Below are 17,622 nucleotides of genomic sequence, written 5' to 3'. Positions count from 1 at the left end.
TAGAGCTCATACATTCAGATCTATGTGAAATGAATGGTGTTTTGACAAAAGGTGGAAAGAAATATTTCATGACGTTAATTGATGACTCCACTAGATACTGTCGTGTGTATCTTCTGAAATCTAAGGATGAGGCTTTGACCTTTTTCAAGATCTATAAAGCTGAAGTGGAAAACCAACTTGATCGAAAAATCAAGAGGCTTAGGTCCGACCGTGGTGGAGAGTATTTTTCCAATGAATTTGATGCTTTTTGTGCGGAACATGGTATAATCCATGAGAGGACGCCTCCCTATTCACCTCAGTCAAATGGGGTGGCCGAAAGAAAGAACCGTACTCTAACTGATTTGGTTAACGCCATGTTAGACACATCGGGTCTCTCCAAGGCATGGTAGGGGGAGGCGATATTGACGGCATGTCATGTCCTAAACCGAGTTCCCACAAAGAACAAAGAGATAACTCCATTCGAGGAATGGGAGAAGAAAAGGTTAAAACTCTCTTATCTACGAACATGGGGTTGTTTGGCGAAAGTCAATGTTCCAATTCCAAAGAAGCGGAAGCTTGGACCAAAGACTGTGGATTGTGTTTTCCTGGGATATGCTCTTCATAGCATTGGCTTTAGATTCTTGGTTTTAAAATCTGAGGTACCTGACATGCATGTCGGTACGATCATGGAGTCGAATGATGCGACTTTCTTTGAAGATATCTTTCCCATGAAGGATATGGATACCTCATCTAATCAGGAGATGCCTAGTTCATCGAATCAGGAACCAGTTACAATTACCGAACCTACCATTTCGATGGAACACTTTGAAAGTCCTGTGGAGGAGAACAATGAAGTTCCTATTAGGAGCAAGAGACAGAGGACTGCAAAGTCCTTTGGTGATGATTTTCTTGTGTATCTCATAGATGACACTCCCAATTCTATTTCGGAGGCCTATGCATCTGAAGATGCTGACTACTGAAAGGAAGCGGTTCGTAGCGAGATGGATTCCATCTTGACGAATGAAACTTGGGAGATAACTGATCGTCCTTATGGGTGCAAACCTATAGGATGCAAATGGGTATTCAAGAAGAAGCTTAGGCCTGATGGTACTATTGAAAAGTACAAGGCTCGGCTCGTGGCTAAGGGTTATACCCAAAAGGAAGGTGAAGACTTCTTTGATACTTACTCACCTGTGGCTCGACTGACCACTATTCGAGTTCTACTTTCACTAGCTACCTCACATGGTCTTCTCGTTCATCAAATGAATGTTAAGACTGCTTTCCTAAATGGAGAGTTGGACGAGGAAATTTATATGGAACAACCAGATGGTTTTGTACTAGATGGTCAGGAAAGAAAAGTGTGCAAGTTACTGAAGTCTTTGTATGGACTCAAGCAAGCACCCAAACAGTGGCATGAGAAGTTTGAAAGAACTTTAACAGCTGCAGGCTTTGTTATAAACGAAGCTGACAAATGTGTGTACTATCGCCATGGTGGGGGCGAGGGAGTTATCCTTTGCTTGTATGTTGACGACATACTGATTTTCGGAACAAATCTGAATGTTATTAAGGAGGTCAAGGATTTTCTATCTCGCTGTTTTGAGATGAAAGATTTAGGAGTGGCTGATGTCATTCTGAACATCAAGTTGTTGAGAGACGCTGATGGTGGGATCACATTGCTTCAATCTCACAATGTGGAAAAGATCTTGAGTCGCTTCGGCTACAGTGACTGCAAGCCCTCTCCAACACCATATGATGCTAGTGTGTTGCTTCGAAAGAATCAAAGAATTGCTAGAGACCAATTGAAGTATTCTTAGATTATTGGCTCGCTTATGTACTTAGCCAGTGCTACAAGACCTGACATCTCTTTTGCTGTTAGCAAACTGAGTCGGTTTGTCTCAAAACCAGGAGATGTGCATTGGAAAGCTCTAGAGAGAGTTTTGCGTTATTTGAAAGGCACTGCGAATTATGGAATTCACTACACCGGGCACCCAAAGGTGCTTGAAGGGTATAGTGACTCAAACTGGATCTCAGATGCTGATGAGATAAAGGCCACGAGCGGTTATGTAACTCATGGAGGTGGCGCTGTTTCTTGGAAGTCTTGCAAGCAGACCATCTTAACGAGGTCAACAATGGAAGCAGAACTCACAGCACTAGATACAGCTACGGTCGAAGCAGATTGGCTTCGCCGACTCTTGAATGACTTGCCGGTTGTTGAGAAACCTGTACCGGGTATCCTTATGAACTGCGACAATGTGACGCCCGGATAATTAAGCTACAGTAATTCCCTGCTAATGATGCGACATCACCTCAGTTACTGTTGATAACCTCGCGTTGATTCAAAACCCGTTCAAATTCAAATTTGAAATAAAGTCAAACAATAAAAGTTTTCAAACATTAAAACAAAAATGTTCGGAGTGTGCCAAATAATGCCTAGGTATTTAAGGTGAAGGTACCACACTTTTACAAATGCATAAATAGTTTAAGTTGAATTAAAACAGAGTAGGAAAAATAAATAAAAGAAAAAGGAAAAAAACAAGACCAACAAAAAAATAAAAAAGAACCCCCCCCCCCCGGTGGTCAACTGGGCCTCGGCTCAGCCTGCTGGCCACAGCCACCCTGGGCAGGCCGGCCCAGCCTTGGCCTATATGGCTCCTCACCCCGAAACCCTAACCCCCTCCCCCAGTTGCTCCACTCCCCCCCCCCCCCGACTCGTTCCACTCCCCCTCTGCCCCTCCCCGTTCCAGATCGGATCAGGGGCGTTCGCCGCCGCCACCCAGAACCCTCGTCGTAGCCGCCCCGCCACCTGCCGTTGTCGGTGCCGCCTCCCCGTCTCCGTCGCTCGTCCTCGCCCCCCTCTTCGCCGGACGCCGTCCACGCACGCCGCCGCCGCACACCGTCGCCGCCTCGTCCCGCTACTGCTTCGTCGAAGCCGCCCACCGTCGTCGTCTCCTCCTCGTCCTCCTCCTCGAGCACGCTGCCATTCCCCTGCACCGCCCGTGAGCCTCACCCGTCTCCTCTCCCCCTCTGCTTCCGTCGCTGCATCTGACTGTCCCGCCTCTCGCGCTCCGGTCCCGCACTCACCATGGCCGGGCCGCGCCCTGGCCATGCCCCCGTGCGCTCCCGCTGCAGCCTCGCGCAGCCACCACGCCCGCGCCCCGTTTACCCCTTTTGCCCATGCGCTCCCGTGCGTCCCCGCGCGCATGGCCCGCGCCATCCGGCGGCGCCCTGCTGCTTGGCCTCGCATGTCGCCGCCCGCTCCACCCTGCCGCCTCCCACTGCCCCTGCTTCGCCTACCGCGGCTGCACCGGCCGCACCGCTCGGCCTCGCTCCAGCTACGCCGCGCTTCGGGGCGGGCTGCGGCTTCGCCCGCAGCCGCGCCCGCTCGCTTGTGCCCGTGTGCCCGCTAGGCCCCTGGGGTGTATGACAAGTGGGGCCCGCCCCTGTGAAACGTTTAAAAGAAAAGGAATTAAATAAATAAATTTACTTAATTAATTAATTAACTTAATTAACACTATTTAATCAACCTAATCACTTAATTAGAATAACTAGTTCTGATTAGGTAAACTGAGTCAATGACAATCGGGCCCCACCGTTAGTTGACCGGTCAACGGTCAGAGTTGACCGCTGACGTCATGCTGACATCACGCTGATGCAATAAACTATTCTTTTAATTAAATGAATTTAATAAATTCCAGAAATTGATTAAATCTTTGAAAATTATTATAAAATAATCCGTAGCTCGGACGAAAATACTTTGTACATGAAAGTTGCTCAGAACGACGAGGCGAATCCGGATACGCAGCCCGTTCGTCCACCACACATCCCTAGCATAGCGAACACACAACTTTCCCCCTCTGGTTCATCTGTCCGAAAACGCGAAACACCGGGGATACTTTCCCGAATGTTTTCCCCCTTTGCTGGTATCACCTATCCCCGCGTTAGATTACCCCTGGCACCGCATATTGCCTTGTTATATTTTGTGTGATGCTTTGTTTGCTCCGTATTTACTGTTTCTTCCCCCTCTTCTTCTCCGGTAGACCCCGAGACCGACGCCACTGCTACCCAGTACGACTACGGTGTTGACGACCCCTCCTTCTCGGCTGAGGTTCCAGGCAAGCCCCCCTCCCCTTGATCACCAGATATCGCCTATTCTTCTTTATACTGCTTGCATTAGAGTAGTGTAGCATGTTACTACTTTCGGTTAATCCTATTCTGCTGCATAGCCTGTCATTGTTGCTACAGTTGTTACCCTTACCTGCTATCCTACTGCTTAGTATAGGATGCTAGTGTTCCATCAGTGGCCCTACACTCTTGTCCGTCTGCCATGCTATACTACTGGGCCGTGATCACTTCGGGAGGTGATCACGGGTATATACTATATACTTTATATACATGACACATGTGGTGACTAAAGTCGGGTCAGCTCGTTGAGTACCCGCAAGTGATTCTGATGAGGGGGCTAAAAGGACAGGTGGCTCCATCCCGGTAGAGGTGGGCCTGGGTTCCTGACGGCCCCCGACTAATACTTTGTGGCGGAGCGACAGGGCAGGTTGAGACTGTTGGAAATATGCCCTAGAGGCAATAATAAATGGTTATTATTATATTTCTTTGTTCATGGTAATTGTCTATTGTTCATGCTGTAATTGTATTGTCCGGAAATCGTAATACATGTGTGAATACATCGACCACAACGTGTCCCTAGTAAGCCTCTAGTTGACTAGCTCGTTGATCAACAGATAGTCATGGTTTCCTAACTATGGACATTGGATGTCATTGATAACGGGATCACATCATTAGGAGAATGATGTGATGGACAGGACCCAATCCTAAGCATGGCATAAAAGATCGTGTAGTTTCGTTTGCTAGAGCTTTTCCAATGTCAAGTATCTTTTCCTTAGACCATGAGATCGTGCAACTCCCGGATACCGTAGGAGTGCTTTGGGTGTGCCAAACGTCACAACGTAACTGGGTGACTATAAAGGTGCACTACGGGCATCTCCGAAAGTGTCTGTTGGGTTGGCACGGATCGAGACTGGGATTTGTCACTCCGTGTGACGGAGAGGTATCTCTGGGCCCACTCAGTAATGCATCATCATAATGAGCTCAATGTGACTAAGGCGTTAGTCACGGGATCATGCATTGCGGTACGAGTAAAGAGACTTGCCGGTAACGATATTGAACAAGGTATTGGGATACCGACGATCAAATCTCGGGCAAGTAACATACCGATTAACAAAGGGAATTGTATACGGGATTGATTCCTCGACATCGTGGTTCATCCGATGAGATCATCGTGGAACATGTGGGAGCCAACATGGGTATCCAGATCCCGCTGTTGGTTATTGACCGGAGAGGCATCTCGGTCATGTCTGCATGTCTCCCGAACCCGTAGGGTCTACACACTTAAGGTTCGGTGACGCTAGGGTTGAAGAGATATGAGTATGCGGAAACCCGAAAGTTGTTCGGAGTCCCGGATGAGATCCCGGACGTCACGAGGAGTTCCAGAATGGTCCGGAGGTAAAGAATTATATATAGGAAGTCAAGTTTCGGCCATTGGGAAAGTTTCGGGGGTTACCGGTATTGTACCGGGACCACCGGAAGGGTCCCGGGGGTCCACCGGGTGGGGCCACCTATCCCGGAGGGCACCGTGGGCTGAAGTGGGAAGGGAACCAGCCCCTAGTGGGCTGGGCGCCCCCCCATGGGCCTCCCCCTTGCGCCTAGGGTTGGAAACCCTAGGATGGGGGGCGCCCCACTTGCCTTGGGGGGCAAGGCACCCCCCTGGCCGCCGCCCCCCATCCAGATGGGATCCCTGGCCGGCGCCCCCCCTCCCAGGGGGCCTATATAAAGGGGGGAGGGAGGGCAGCAAACACATAGCCTTGGGCGCCTCCCTCCTCCCCTGCTACACCTCTCTCTCGTAGAAGTTCGGCGAAGCCCTGCCGGCATCCCGCTACATCCACCACCACGCCGTCGTGCTGCTGGATCTCCATCAACCTCTCCTTCCCCCTTGCTGGATCAAGAAGGAGGAGACGTCGCTGCACCGTACGTGTGTTGAACACGGAGGTGCCGTCCGTTCGGCACTCGGTCATCGGTGATTTGGATCACGGCGAGTACGACTCCGTCATCCACGTTCATTGGAACGCTTCCGCTCGCGATCTACAAGGGTATGTAGATGCACTCCTTTCCCCTCGTTGCTAGTATACTCCATAGATGCATCTTGGTGAGTGTAGGAAAATTTTAAAATTATGCTACGATTCCCAATAGTGGCATCATGAGCCAGGCCTATGCGTAGTTACTATGCACGAGTAGAACACAAAGCAGTTGTGGGCGTTGATGTTGCCAATTCTTCTTGCCACTACTAGTCGTATCTTGTTTCGGCGGTATTGTAGGATGAAGCGGCCCGGACCGACCTTACACGTACGCTTACGTGAGACAGGTTCCACCGACTGACATGCACTAGTTGCATAAGGTGGCTAGCGGGTGTCTGTCTCTCCTACTTTAGTCGGAACGGATTCGATGAAAAGGGTCCTTATGAAGGGTAAATAGAAATTGGCAAATCACGTTGTGGTCATACGTAGGTAAGAAACTTTCTTGCTAGAAACCTACAAACCACGTAAAACTTGCAACAACAATTAGAGGACGTCTAACTTGCTTTTGCAGCATTTGCTATGTGATGTGATATGGCCAGAAGATGTGATGAATGATATATGTGATGTATGAGATTGATCATATTCTTGTAATAGGAATCACGACTTGCATGTCGATGAGTATGACAACCGGCAGGAGCCATAGGAGTTGTCTTTATTATTTTGTATGACCTGCGTGTCATTGAATAACGCCATGTAAATTACTTTACTTTGTTGCTAAACGCGTTAGCCATAGAAGTAGAAGTAATCGTTGGCGTGACGACTTCATGAAGACACAATGATGGAGATCATGATGATGGAGATCATGGTGTCATGCCGGTGACGAAGATGATCATGGTGCCCCGAAGATGGAGATCAAAGGAGCATAATGATATTGGCCATATCATGTCACTATTTGATTGCATGTGATGTTTATCATGTTTTTGCATCTTATTTGCTTAGAACGACGGTAGTAAGTAAGATGATCCCTTATGATAATTTCAAGAATAGTGTTCCCCTAACTGTGCACCGTTGCGAAGGTTCGTTGTTTCGAAGCACCACGTGATGATCGGGTGTGATAGATTCTAACGTTCGAATACAATGGGTGTTGACGAGCCTAGCATGTACAGACATGGCCTCGGAACACACGCAATACACTTAGGTTGACTTGACGAGCCTAGCATGTACAGACATGGCCTCGGAACACGGAGGGCCGAAAGGTCGAGCATGAGTCGTATAGAAGATACGATCAACATGGAGATGTTCACCGATCTTGACTAGTCTGTCTCACGTGATGATCGGACACGGCCTAGTTAACTCGGATCATGTTTCACTTAGATGACTAGAGGGATGTCTATCTGAGTGGGAGTTCATTAAATAATTTGATTAGATGAACTTAATTATCATGAACTTAGTCCAAAATCTTTACACTATGTCTTGTAGATCAAATGGCCAACGTTGTCCTCAATTTCAACACGTTCCTAGAGAAAACCAAGCTGAAAGATGATGGCAGCAACTATACGGACTGGGTCCGGAACCTGAGGATCATCCTCATAGTAGCCAAGAAAGATTATGTCCTAGAAGCACCGCTAGGTGAAGCACCAATCCCAGAAAACCAAGACGTTATGAACGCTTGGCAGCAGCGTGCTGATGATTACTCCCTCGTTCAGTGCGGCATGCTTTACAGCTTAGAACCGGGTCTCCAAAAGCGTTTTGAGAAACATGGAGCATATGAGATGTTCGAGGAGCTGAAATTGGTTTTCCAAGCTCATGCCCGGTTCGAGAGATATGAAGTCTCCGACAAGTTCTTCAGCTGTAAAATGGAGGAAAATAGTTCTGTAAGTGAGCACATACTCAGAATGTCTGGGTTGCACAACCGCTTGACTCAGCTGGGAGTTAATCTCCCGGATGACGCGGTCATTGACAGAATCCTTCAGTCACTTCCACCAAGCTACAAGAGCTTTGTGATGAACTTCAATATGCAGGGGATGGAAAAGACCATTCCTGAGATATATTCAATGCTGAAATCAATGGAGGTGGAGATCAGAAAAGAACATCAAGTGTTGATGGTGAATAAAACCACTAAGTTCAAGAAGGGCAAGGGTAAGAAGAACTTCAAGAAGGACAGCAAGGGAGTTGCCGCGCCCGGTAAACCAGTTACTGGGAAGAAGTCAAAGAATGGACCCAAGTCTGAAACTGAGTGCTTTTATTGCAAGGGAAGTGGTCACTGGAAGCGGAACTGCCCCAAATACTTAGCGGAAAAGAAGGCCGGCAACACCAAAGGTATATGTGATATACATGTAATTGATGTGTACCTTACCAGTACTCGTAGTAGCTCCTGGGTATTTGATACCGGTGCGGTTGCTCATATTTGTAACTCAAAATAGGAACTACGGATTAAATGGAGACTGGCGAAGGACGAGGTGACGATGCGCGTCGGGAATGGTTCCAAGGTCGATGTGATCGCCGTCGGCACGCTACCTCTGCATCTACCCACGGGATTAGTTTTAAACCTCAATAATTGTTATTTAGTGCCAGCTTTGAGCATGAACATTGTATCTGGATCTCGTGTAATTCGAGATGGCTACTCATTTAAATTCGAGAATAATGGTTGTTCTATTTATTTGAGAGATATGTTTTATGGTCATGCCCCGCTGGTCAATGGTTTATTCTTGATGAATCTCGAACGTGATGTTACACATGTTCATAGTGTGAATACCAAAAGATGTAAAGTTGATAACGATAGTCCCACATATCTGTGGCACTGCCGCCTTGGTCACATTGGTGTCAAGCGCATGAAGAAGCTCCATGATGGACTTTTGGAGTCTCTTGATTACGAATCATTTGACACGTGCGAACCATGCCCCATGGGTAAGATGACCAAGACTCCGTTCTCCGGAACAATGGAGCGAGCAACCAACTTATTGGAAATCATACATACCGATGTGTGCGGTCCAATGAGTGTTGAGGCTCGCGGAGGATATCGTTATGTTCTCACTCTCACTGATGATTTAAGTAGATATGGGTATGTCTACCTAATGAAACACAAGTCTGAAACCTTTGAAAAGTTCAAGGAATTTCAGAGTGAAGTTGAGAATCAACGTGACAGGAAAATAAAATTCTTACGATTAGATCGTGGTGGAGAATATTTAAGTCACGAATTTGGTACACACTTAAGGAAATGTGGAATAGTTTCACAACTCACGCCGCCTGGAACACCTCAGAGAAATGGTGTGTCCGAACATCGTAATCGCACTCTATTGGATATGGTGCGATCTATGATGTCTCTTACCGATTTACCGCTCTCATTTTGGGGCTATGCTTTAGAGACTGCTGCATTCACTTTAAATAGGGCTCTGTCTAAATCCGTTGAGACGACACCGTATGAATTATGGTTTGGAAAGAAACCTAAGCTGTCGTTTCTAAAAGTTTGGGGATGCGATGCTTATGTCAAGAAACTTCAACCTGAAAAGCTCGAACCCAAGTCGGAAAAATGCGTCTTCATAGGATACCCTAAGGAAACTATTGGGTATACCTTCTACCTCAGATCCGAAGGCAAGATATTCGTTGCCAAGAACGGGTCTTTTCTGGAGAAGGAGTTTCTCTCGAAAGAATTAAGTGGGAGGAAAGTGGAACTTGATGAGGTGATAGTCACCCCTTCCGTGCCGGAAAGTAGCGCAGCGCGGGAAAATGTTCCTGTGGTGCCTACACCGACTGGGGAGGAAGTTAATGATGATGATCATGAAGCTACGGATCAAGTTACTACTGAACTTCGTAGGTCCACAAGGACACGTTCCGCACCAGAGTGGTACGGCAACCCTGTCCTGGAAATCATGTTGTTAGACAACGGTGAACCTTCGAACTATGAAGAAGCGATGGCGGGCCCGGATTCCGACAAATGGCTAGAAGCCATGAAATCCGAGATAGGATCCATGTATGAAAACGAAGTATGGACTTTGACTGACTTGCCCGATGATCGGCGAGCCATAGAAAACAAATGGATCTTTAAGAAGAAGACGGACGCGGATGGTAATGTGACCATCTACAAAGCTCGACTTGTCGCTAAGGGTTATCGACAAGTTCAAGGGGTTGACTACGATGAGACTTTCTCACCCGTAGCGAAGCTGAAGTCCGTCCGAATCATGTTAGCAATTGCCGCATACTATGATTATGAGATATGGCAGATGGACGTCGAAACGGCATTCCTTAACGGCTTCCTTAAGGAAGAGTTGTATATGATGCAGCCGGAAGGTTTTGTCGATCCTAAGAATGCTAACAAAGTATGCAAGCTCCAGCGCTCAATCTATGGGCTGGTGCAAGCATCTCGGAGTTGGAACATTCGCTTTGATGAGATGATCAAAGTGTTTGGGTTTACACAGACTTATGGAGAAGCCTGTGTTTACAAGAAAGTGAGTGGGAGCTCTGTAGCATTTCTCATATTATATGTGGATGACATACTATTGATGGGAAATGATATAGAATTCTTGGAAAGTATAAAGGCCTATTTGAATAAGTGTTTTTCAATGAAGGACCTTGGAGAAGCTGCTTATATATTAGGCATCAAGATCTATAGAGATAGATCAAGACGCCTCATTGGTCTTTCACAGAGTACATACCTTGACAAGATATTGAAGAAGTTCAATATGGATCAGTCCAAGAAGGGGTTCTTGCCTGTATTGCAAGGTGTGCAATTGAGCACGGCTCAATGCCCGACCACGGCAGAAGATAGAGAAAAGATGAGTGTCATCCCCTATGCCTCGGCCATAGGGTCTATTATGTATGCCATGCTGTGTACCAGACCTGATGTAAACCTTGCCGTAAGTTTGGTAGGAAGGTACCAAAGTAATCCCGGCATGGAACACTGGACAGCGGTCAAGAATATCCTGAAGTACCTGAAGAGGACTAAGAATATGTTTCTCGTTTATGGAGGTGACGAAGAGCTCGTCGTAAAGGGTTACGTCGACGCTAGCTTCGACACAGATCTGGATGACTCGAAGTCACAAACCGGATACGTATATATTTTGAATGGAGGAGCAGTAAGCTGGTGCAGTTGCAAGCAAAGCGTCGTGGCGGGATCTACATGTGAAGCGGAGTACATGGCAGCCTCGGAGGCAGCACAGGAAGCAGTCTGGATGAAGGAGTTCATTACCGACCTAGGGGTGATTCCCAATGCGTCGGGCCCGATGACTCTCTTCTGTGACAACACTGGAGCTATTGCCCTTGCGAAGGAGCCCAGGTTTCACAGGAAGACCAGGCATATCAAGCGACGCTTCAACTCCATTCGTGAAAGGGTTCAAAATGGAGACATAGATATTTGTAAAGTACATACGGACCTGAATGTAGCAGATCCGTTGACTAAACCTCTCCCTAGAGCAAAACATGATCAACACCAGGACGCAATGGGTGTTCGATTCATCACAATGTAACTAGATTATTGACTCTAGTGCAAGTGGGAGACTGTTGGAAATATGCCCTAGAGGCAATAATAAATGGTTATTATTATATTTCTTTGTTCATGGTAATTGTCTATTGTTCATGCTGTAATTGTATTGTCCGGAAATCGTAATACATGTGTGAATACATAGACCACAACGTGTCCCTAGTAAGCCTCTAGTTGAATAGCTCGTTGATCAACAGATAGTCATGGTTTCCTGACTATGGACATTGTATGTCATTGATAACGGGATCACATCATTAGGAGAATGATGTGATGGACAAGACCCAATCCTAAGCATAGCATAAAAGATCGTGTAGTTTCGTTTGCTAGAGCTTTTCCAATGTCAAGTATCTTTTCCTTAGACCATGAGATCGTGCAAACTCCCGGATACTGTAGGAGTACTTTGGGTGTGCCAAACGTCACAACGTAACTGGGTGACTATAAAGGTGCACTACGGGCATCTCCGAAAGTGTCTGTTGGGTTGGCACGGATCGAGACTGGGATTTGTCACTCCGTGTGACGGAGAGGTATCTCTGGGCCCACTCGGTAATGCATCATCATAATGAGCTCAATGTGACTAAGGCGTTAGTCACGGGATCATGCATTGCGGTACGAGTAAAGAGACTTGCCGGTAACGAGATTGAACAAGGTATTGGGATACCGACGATCGAATCTCGGGCAAGTAACATACCGATTAACAAAGGGAATTGTATACGGGATTGATTCCTCGACATCGTGGTTCATCCGATGAGATCATCGTGGAACATGTGGGAGCCAACATGGGTATCCAGATCCCGCTGTTGGTTATTGACCGGAGAGGCGTCTCGGTCATGTCTGCATGTCTCCCGAACCCGTAGGGTCTACACACTTAAGGTTCGGTGACGCTAGGGTTGAAGAGATATGAGTATGCGGAAACCCGAGAGTTGTTCGGAGTCCCGGATGAGATCCCGGACGTCACGAGGAGTTCCGGAATGGTCCGGAGGTAAAGAATTATATATAGGAAGTCAAGTTTCGGCCACCGGGAAAGTTTTGGGGGTTACCGGTATTGTACCGGGACCACCGGAAGGGTCCCGGGGGTCCACCGGGTGGGGCCACCTATCCCGGAGGGCCCCGTGGGCTGAAGTGGGAAGGGAACCAGCCCCTAGTGGGCTGGGCGCCCCCCCATGGGCCTCCCCCTTGCGCCTAGGGTTGGAAACCCTAGGGTGGGGGCGCCCCACTTGCCTTGGGGGGCAAGGCACCCCCCTGGCCGCCGCCCCCCATCCAGATGGGATCCCTGGCCGGCGCCCCCCCCCCCTCCTAGGGGGCCTATATAAAGGGGGGAGGGAGGGCAGCAAACACACAGCCTTGGGCGCCTCCCTCCTCCCCTACTACACCTCTCTCTCGTAGAAGTTCGGCGAAGCCCTGCCGGCATCCCGCTACATCCACCACCACGCCGTCGTGCTGCTGGATCTCCATCAACCTCTCCTTCCCCCTTGCTGGATCAAGAAGGAGGAGACGTCGCTGCACCGTACGTGTGTTGAAGGCGGAGGTGTCGTCCGTTCGGCACTCGGTCATCGGTGATTTGGATCACGGCGAGTACGACTCCGTCATCCACGTTCATTGGAACGCTTCCGCTCGCGATCTACAAGGGTATGTAGATGCACTCCTTTCCCCTCGTTGCTAGTATACTCCATAGATGCATCTTGGTGAGCGTAGGAAAATTTTAAAATTATGCTACAATTCCCAACAGAGACCACCTAGGAGAGAGGTGGGCCTGGCCCTGGTCGGCGTCCGCGGATACTTAAAAAATAACACGCTTAACGAGATCTTGGTATTTGATCTGAGTCTGGCCATTTGGTCTGTACGCACTAACCAACTACGCGGGAACAGTTATGGGCACTCGACGTCGTGGTATCAGCCGAAGCCTTCGTGATGTCAGCGACTGAGCGGCGCGCGCCGGATTGGACTGGAACGCCTGCTAGGCTAGGTCTGCTTCCGGCCGCGTTCGCAACGTGCAGGTGTGCAATGGGCGATGGGCCCAGACCCCTGCACCATAGGATTTAGACCGGCGTGCTGACCTCTCTGTTGTGCCTAGGTGGGGCTGCGACGTGTTGATCTTCCGAGGCCGGGCATGACCCAGGAAAGTGTGTCCGGCCAAATGGGATCGAGCATGTTGGGTTATGTGGTGCACCCCTGCAGGGAAGTTTATCTATTCGAATAGCCGTGTCCCTCGGTAAAAGGACGACCCGGAGTTGTACCTTGACCTTATGACAACTAGAACCGGATACTTAATAAAACACACCCTTCCAAGTGCCAGATACAACCCGGTGATCGCTCTCTAACAGGGCGACGAGGAGGGGATCACCGGGTAGGATTATGCTATGCCATGCTACTTGGTGAACTTACCATCTACTCTCTTCTACATGCTGCAAGATGGAGGTGTCCTGAAGCGTAGTCTTCGACAGGATTAGCTATCCCCCTCTTATTCTGGCATTCTGCAGTTCAGTCCACCGATATGGCCCTTTACACATATACCCATGCATATGTAGTGTAGCTCCTTGCTTGCGAGTACTTTGGATGAGTACTCACGGTTGCTTTTCTTCCTCTTTCCCCCTTTCCCTTCTACCTGGTTGTCGCAACCAGATGCTGGAGCCCAGGAGGCAGACGCCACCATCGACGACAACTCCTACTACACCGCGGGTGCCTACTACTACTTGCAGGCCACCGACGACGACTAGGAGTAGTTTAGGAGGATCCCAGGCAGGAGGCCTGCGCCTCTTTCGATCTGTATCCCAGTTTATGCTAGCCTTCTTAAGGCAAACTTGTTTAACTTATGTCTGTACTCAGATATTGTTGCTTCCCCTGACTCGTCTATGATCGAGCACTTGTATTCGAGCCCTCGAGGCCCCTGGTTGTATTATGATGCTTGTATGACTTATTTTATTTTTAGAGTTGTGTTTGATATCTTCCCGTGAGTCCCTGATCTTGATCGTACACGTTTGTGTGTATGATTAGTGTACGATCAAATCGGGGGCGTCACAGACAATCAAACTGTTATCATGAAAGTGAGCAGCTCAAAGGATAACATGAAGTCATCAAGACACGTTCAGAGAAGGTTAAAGTCTGTCAGAAAAATGAGAAACTCCGGAGTTATTGCATTGGATTATATCCAAACGTCTAAAAATCTGGCAGATCCTTTTACAAAGGGTCTATCACGTAATGTGATAGATAATGCATCGAGGGAGATGGGTATGAGACCCACAATATGAGTTGTTCACATTGGTAACCTATTCTTTGTGATCGGAGATCCCGTGAATTAGATGTGGAAGACAAGCTGTTTATCAACTGAGAGGAGAGTATCCTTACTATTAACAATACAACTCCATGAAGATGCAATACTCTCCTAATTTGCATGGTAGATTGATGTATATCTTAATGTGTTCTAAGTAGCTCATTGAAGCAGAGATGTCGTCCTGCAGAACATCTTTTGAAGAACGCACCTATATGAGTCTGATTGTTAAACGTCGCAATCTATGAGAGTAGGGTTCTCTCTAATAAACTCATGAAAGGTCTCGGAGTATGACGCATAAACTCCACCCGCGGGGAAGACCCACGGTAGCCACGTATCGGTCAAGGCTTTATGTGAAGCTAGATTCGCAGAAAACTTGCAGTTCAAGGCACAGTCCACTGTTCAAGTTGCTTACTAGTGTAGCATAGAGTTCTAGGTGGAAGTTCAACTTAACAGTCTCCACTGCAGTACCGGTATATAAAACAGTGTTTTGGAACCAAAGGCAAATTTTGTGTGCCTCTGGGATCTGATGGGGGATTGCTGGAATTTTATCTATTTTGGGCCTAGCCCAATAAGCAGTTTTAGAAATTCCTAATAAATCCTAGAGGCCCACGCAGCCCATTCGTGCAAGGCAAGAGGTGGAACTAAAGTTTAGTCCCACATTGCTAGTTTAGAGGGAGTTGAACCTCTTTATAAGGAAGGTTCTTTCCCCACTTGTATGAGCATGAGAACAAGAGGGACATCCACGCGCGCTCCTCCTCCGCCGCCCGCCTCGCCACGACACGCCTCGTCACGACGCGCCGCCGATTGCGCGAATGAGCCAATGTCTAAATTTTTGCCACGCACTACGGGTATACGAAAGGTCACACGGAAGCCGAAAAGATTTTTTGCGAAAGTGGAGTTCGAATGCGAACGGTGCAGCCCTTCGGCTGCTGGTTGTTCGCTTCATCTCCGTCTCTTTGTTTCGCCTCCCATCGCTGCCCTCTCGCCTCCTTCTCTTGCGCCTATAAAAGGGAGGTCGCTCCTCTCAGAGAGGTGCACCAGAACTTCTTCTTCCTCTCGCCACCGGTTCCAATCTCTGAGCTGCTGCTGTCTACTTCATCCCGGCTTGCGGCGTGCACCGCGAGTCGGGACAGTAGGCCTCCGAAACCGCACCACTTAGAGTCCTGTACGGGAGAAGGGTGATAAGGTTTTTGGGGAGCGCTCCGCGCGACTACTGACTTTTCCATCACGGACTCCGAAGACTACTTCCCCGACGTCGACAACCTCATCAACGACATGGCTGGAGAGGATGTCGACCCCAAGTCCAGTGCTTCTGCTGCTGCCGTCCCATACGTGTTCTTCCTCTTTCTGTTAGAGACCCTGCTACAGTTCCTTGTTCTAGTGTTTGTCCTAGATATGTTAGACTCTGTTTCATATATGAAACTTGCTATACTATTTGTTCTAGATGTGTTTAGTTACAGTTCATATATGAAGATGTTATTTACCTTCTCTTTATCAAATCGCATGACTTGTTTTATCACTGCTATACTAGTCGTGCTTTATCTAGTATCTCTGATAATAAAATCATTTGGTAAATTGCTCATATTTCCAACAGAAGAGACGATGGCAGCGTCAGGGTGCGGGAGAGACGAAGGATTGCCGATCAAGCGGAGGATTCCGGTATGTGTCTGAGCGGGCGGCGCCGCCGGGGGAATAGCCTCCGCCTGCAGTGGAACACGTATTGGGCTGGCTGGTAGCCACGGTCCGTTTGCTAACATCATGTTACATTTTGTTATGTTTTTCCTTCCCTCTTTTATTCACATTTTTGTTTTCGTTTTCAGCTTTATTTTTTTTACTTTGTTTACATTTCGAAATATTTTAAATATATATTATAAAAATACATAAAAGTTAGAAAAATGTAAATCTTACATTCGAAAAACGTTAAACATGGATAGAAAAATGTTTTTGATGTATAAGCAAAATGTACAATGTTGATAAAAAAGTAGAAAATGTTAATCATGTGTACATAAAATGTTTATACAGTGTAAAAAAATGTTCGTGTAATTCAGAAAAACTGATTCTTAAGTTAAAAAAATGTTAACAAGTATCAATTTTTTTTTTGTTTGGGACATTTTCAAGCAGATGTTTGTACAATGTAAAAAAGTTTGCTTAGTTTAGCAAAAAAATCATTTAAAAAATGTTCTAACATATATTTAAAAAATGTTTAACATGTATTGAAAAAATATGTTAGCAATGTGAGATAACTATAAACAAATGTTAATATGTATACAAAAATTGTGCGACGTGTATGAAAGAAAGTAGACATCAAACCATATATTAGAAAAGTGTTAATCATGTATTAAAAAATGTAATAAAAGGAGCGGGCGGTTAACGGCCGTTAACGTGAACGGTTGGCCATGCTGGCACCTGATTTGTTGGCCCAACCGGTCTGATTCGTGCTTAGAGTGGGCGAAGCGGGCGGTTCTCTGACATGGTAGTTTTTTTGTCACGGTTTAGGAAAAAAATGGTAATTTTCGACACAAATTTAGAAAGTGGTAGTTTTTTGGCACGTTTCCACGAAATGTGGTAATCTTTTGTTAAATACTCACTATAGAGGTTTGGAGGGCTGCTGTTAGAAGATGAAGGAGATACGTGTTCAAGTGATTTGCATCAGACGGTGCTTAGGGACGGTGTTCCTAAAGCCGACGGCGGACGGATGGATTTAGCGCGACGATCTTTAACTTGAGTTAAATGACATGTGTAATTGTAGTTGCATGCTGGTGCACGGGCTTGCGACTACAGTTGCGCACGATTGGTTGGTATGAAACTATAGT

This window comes from Aegilops tauschii, chromosome 6, assembly GCF_002575655.3.
Source record: "Aegilops tauschii subsp. strangulata cultivar AL8/78 chromosome 6, Aet v6.0, whole genome shotgun sequence".
Taxonomy (NCBI): domain Eukaryota; kingdom Viridiplantae; phylum Streptophyta; class Magnoliopsida; order Poales; family Poaceae; genus Aegilops; species Aegilops tauschii.
The sequence above is the reverse complement of the archived record's forward strand: the minus strand, read 5'-3'. Positions refer to the sequence as shown.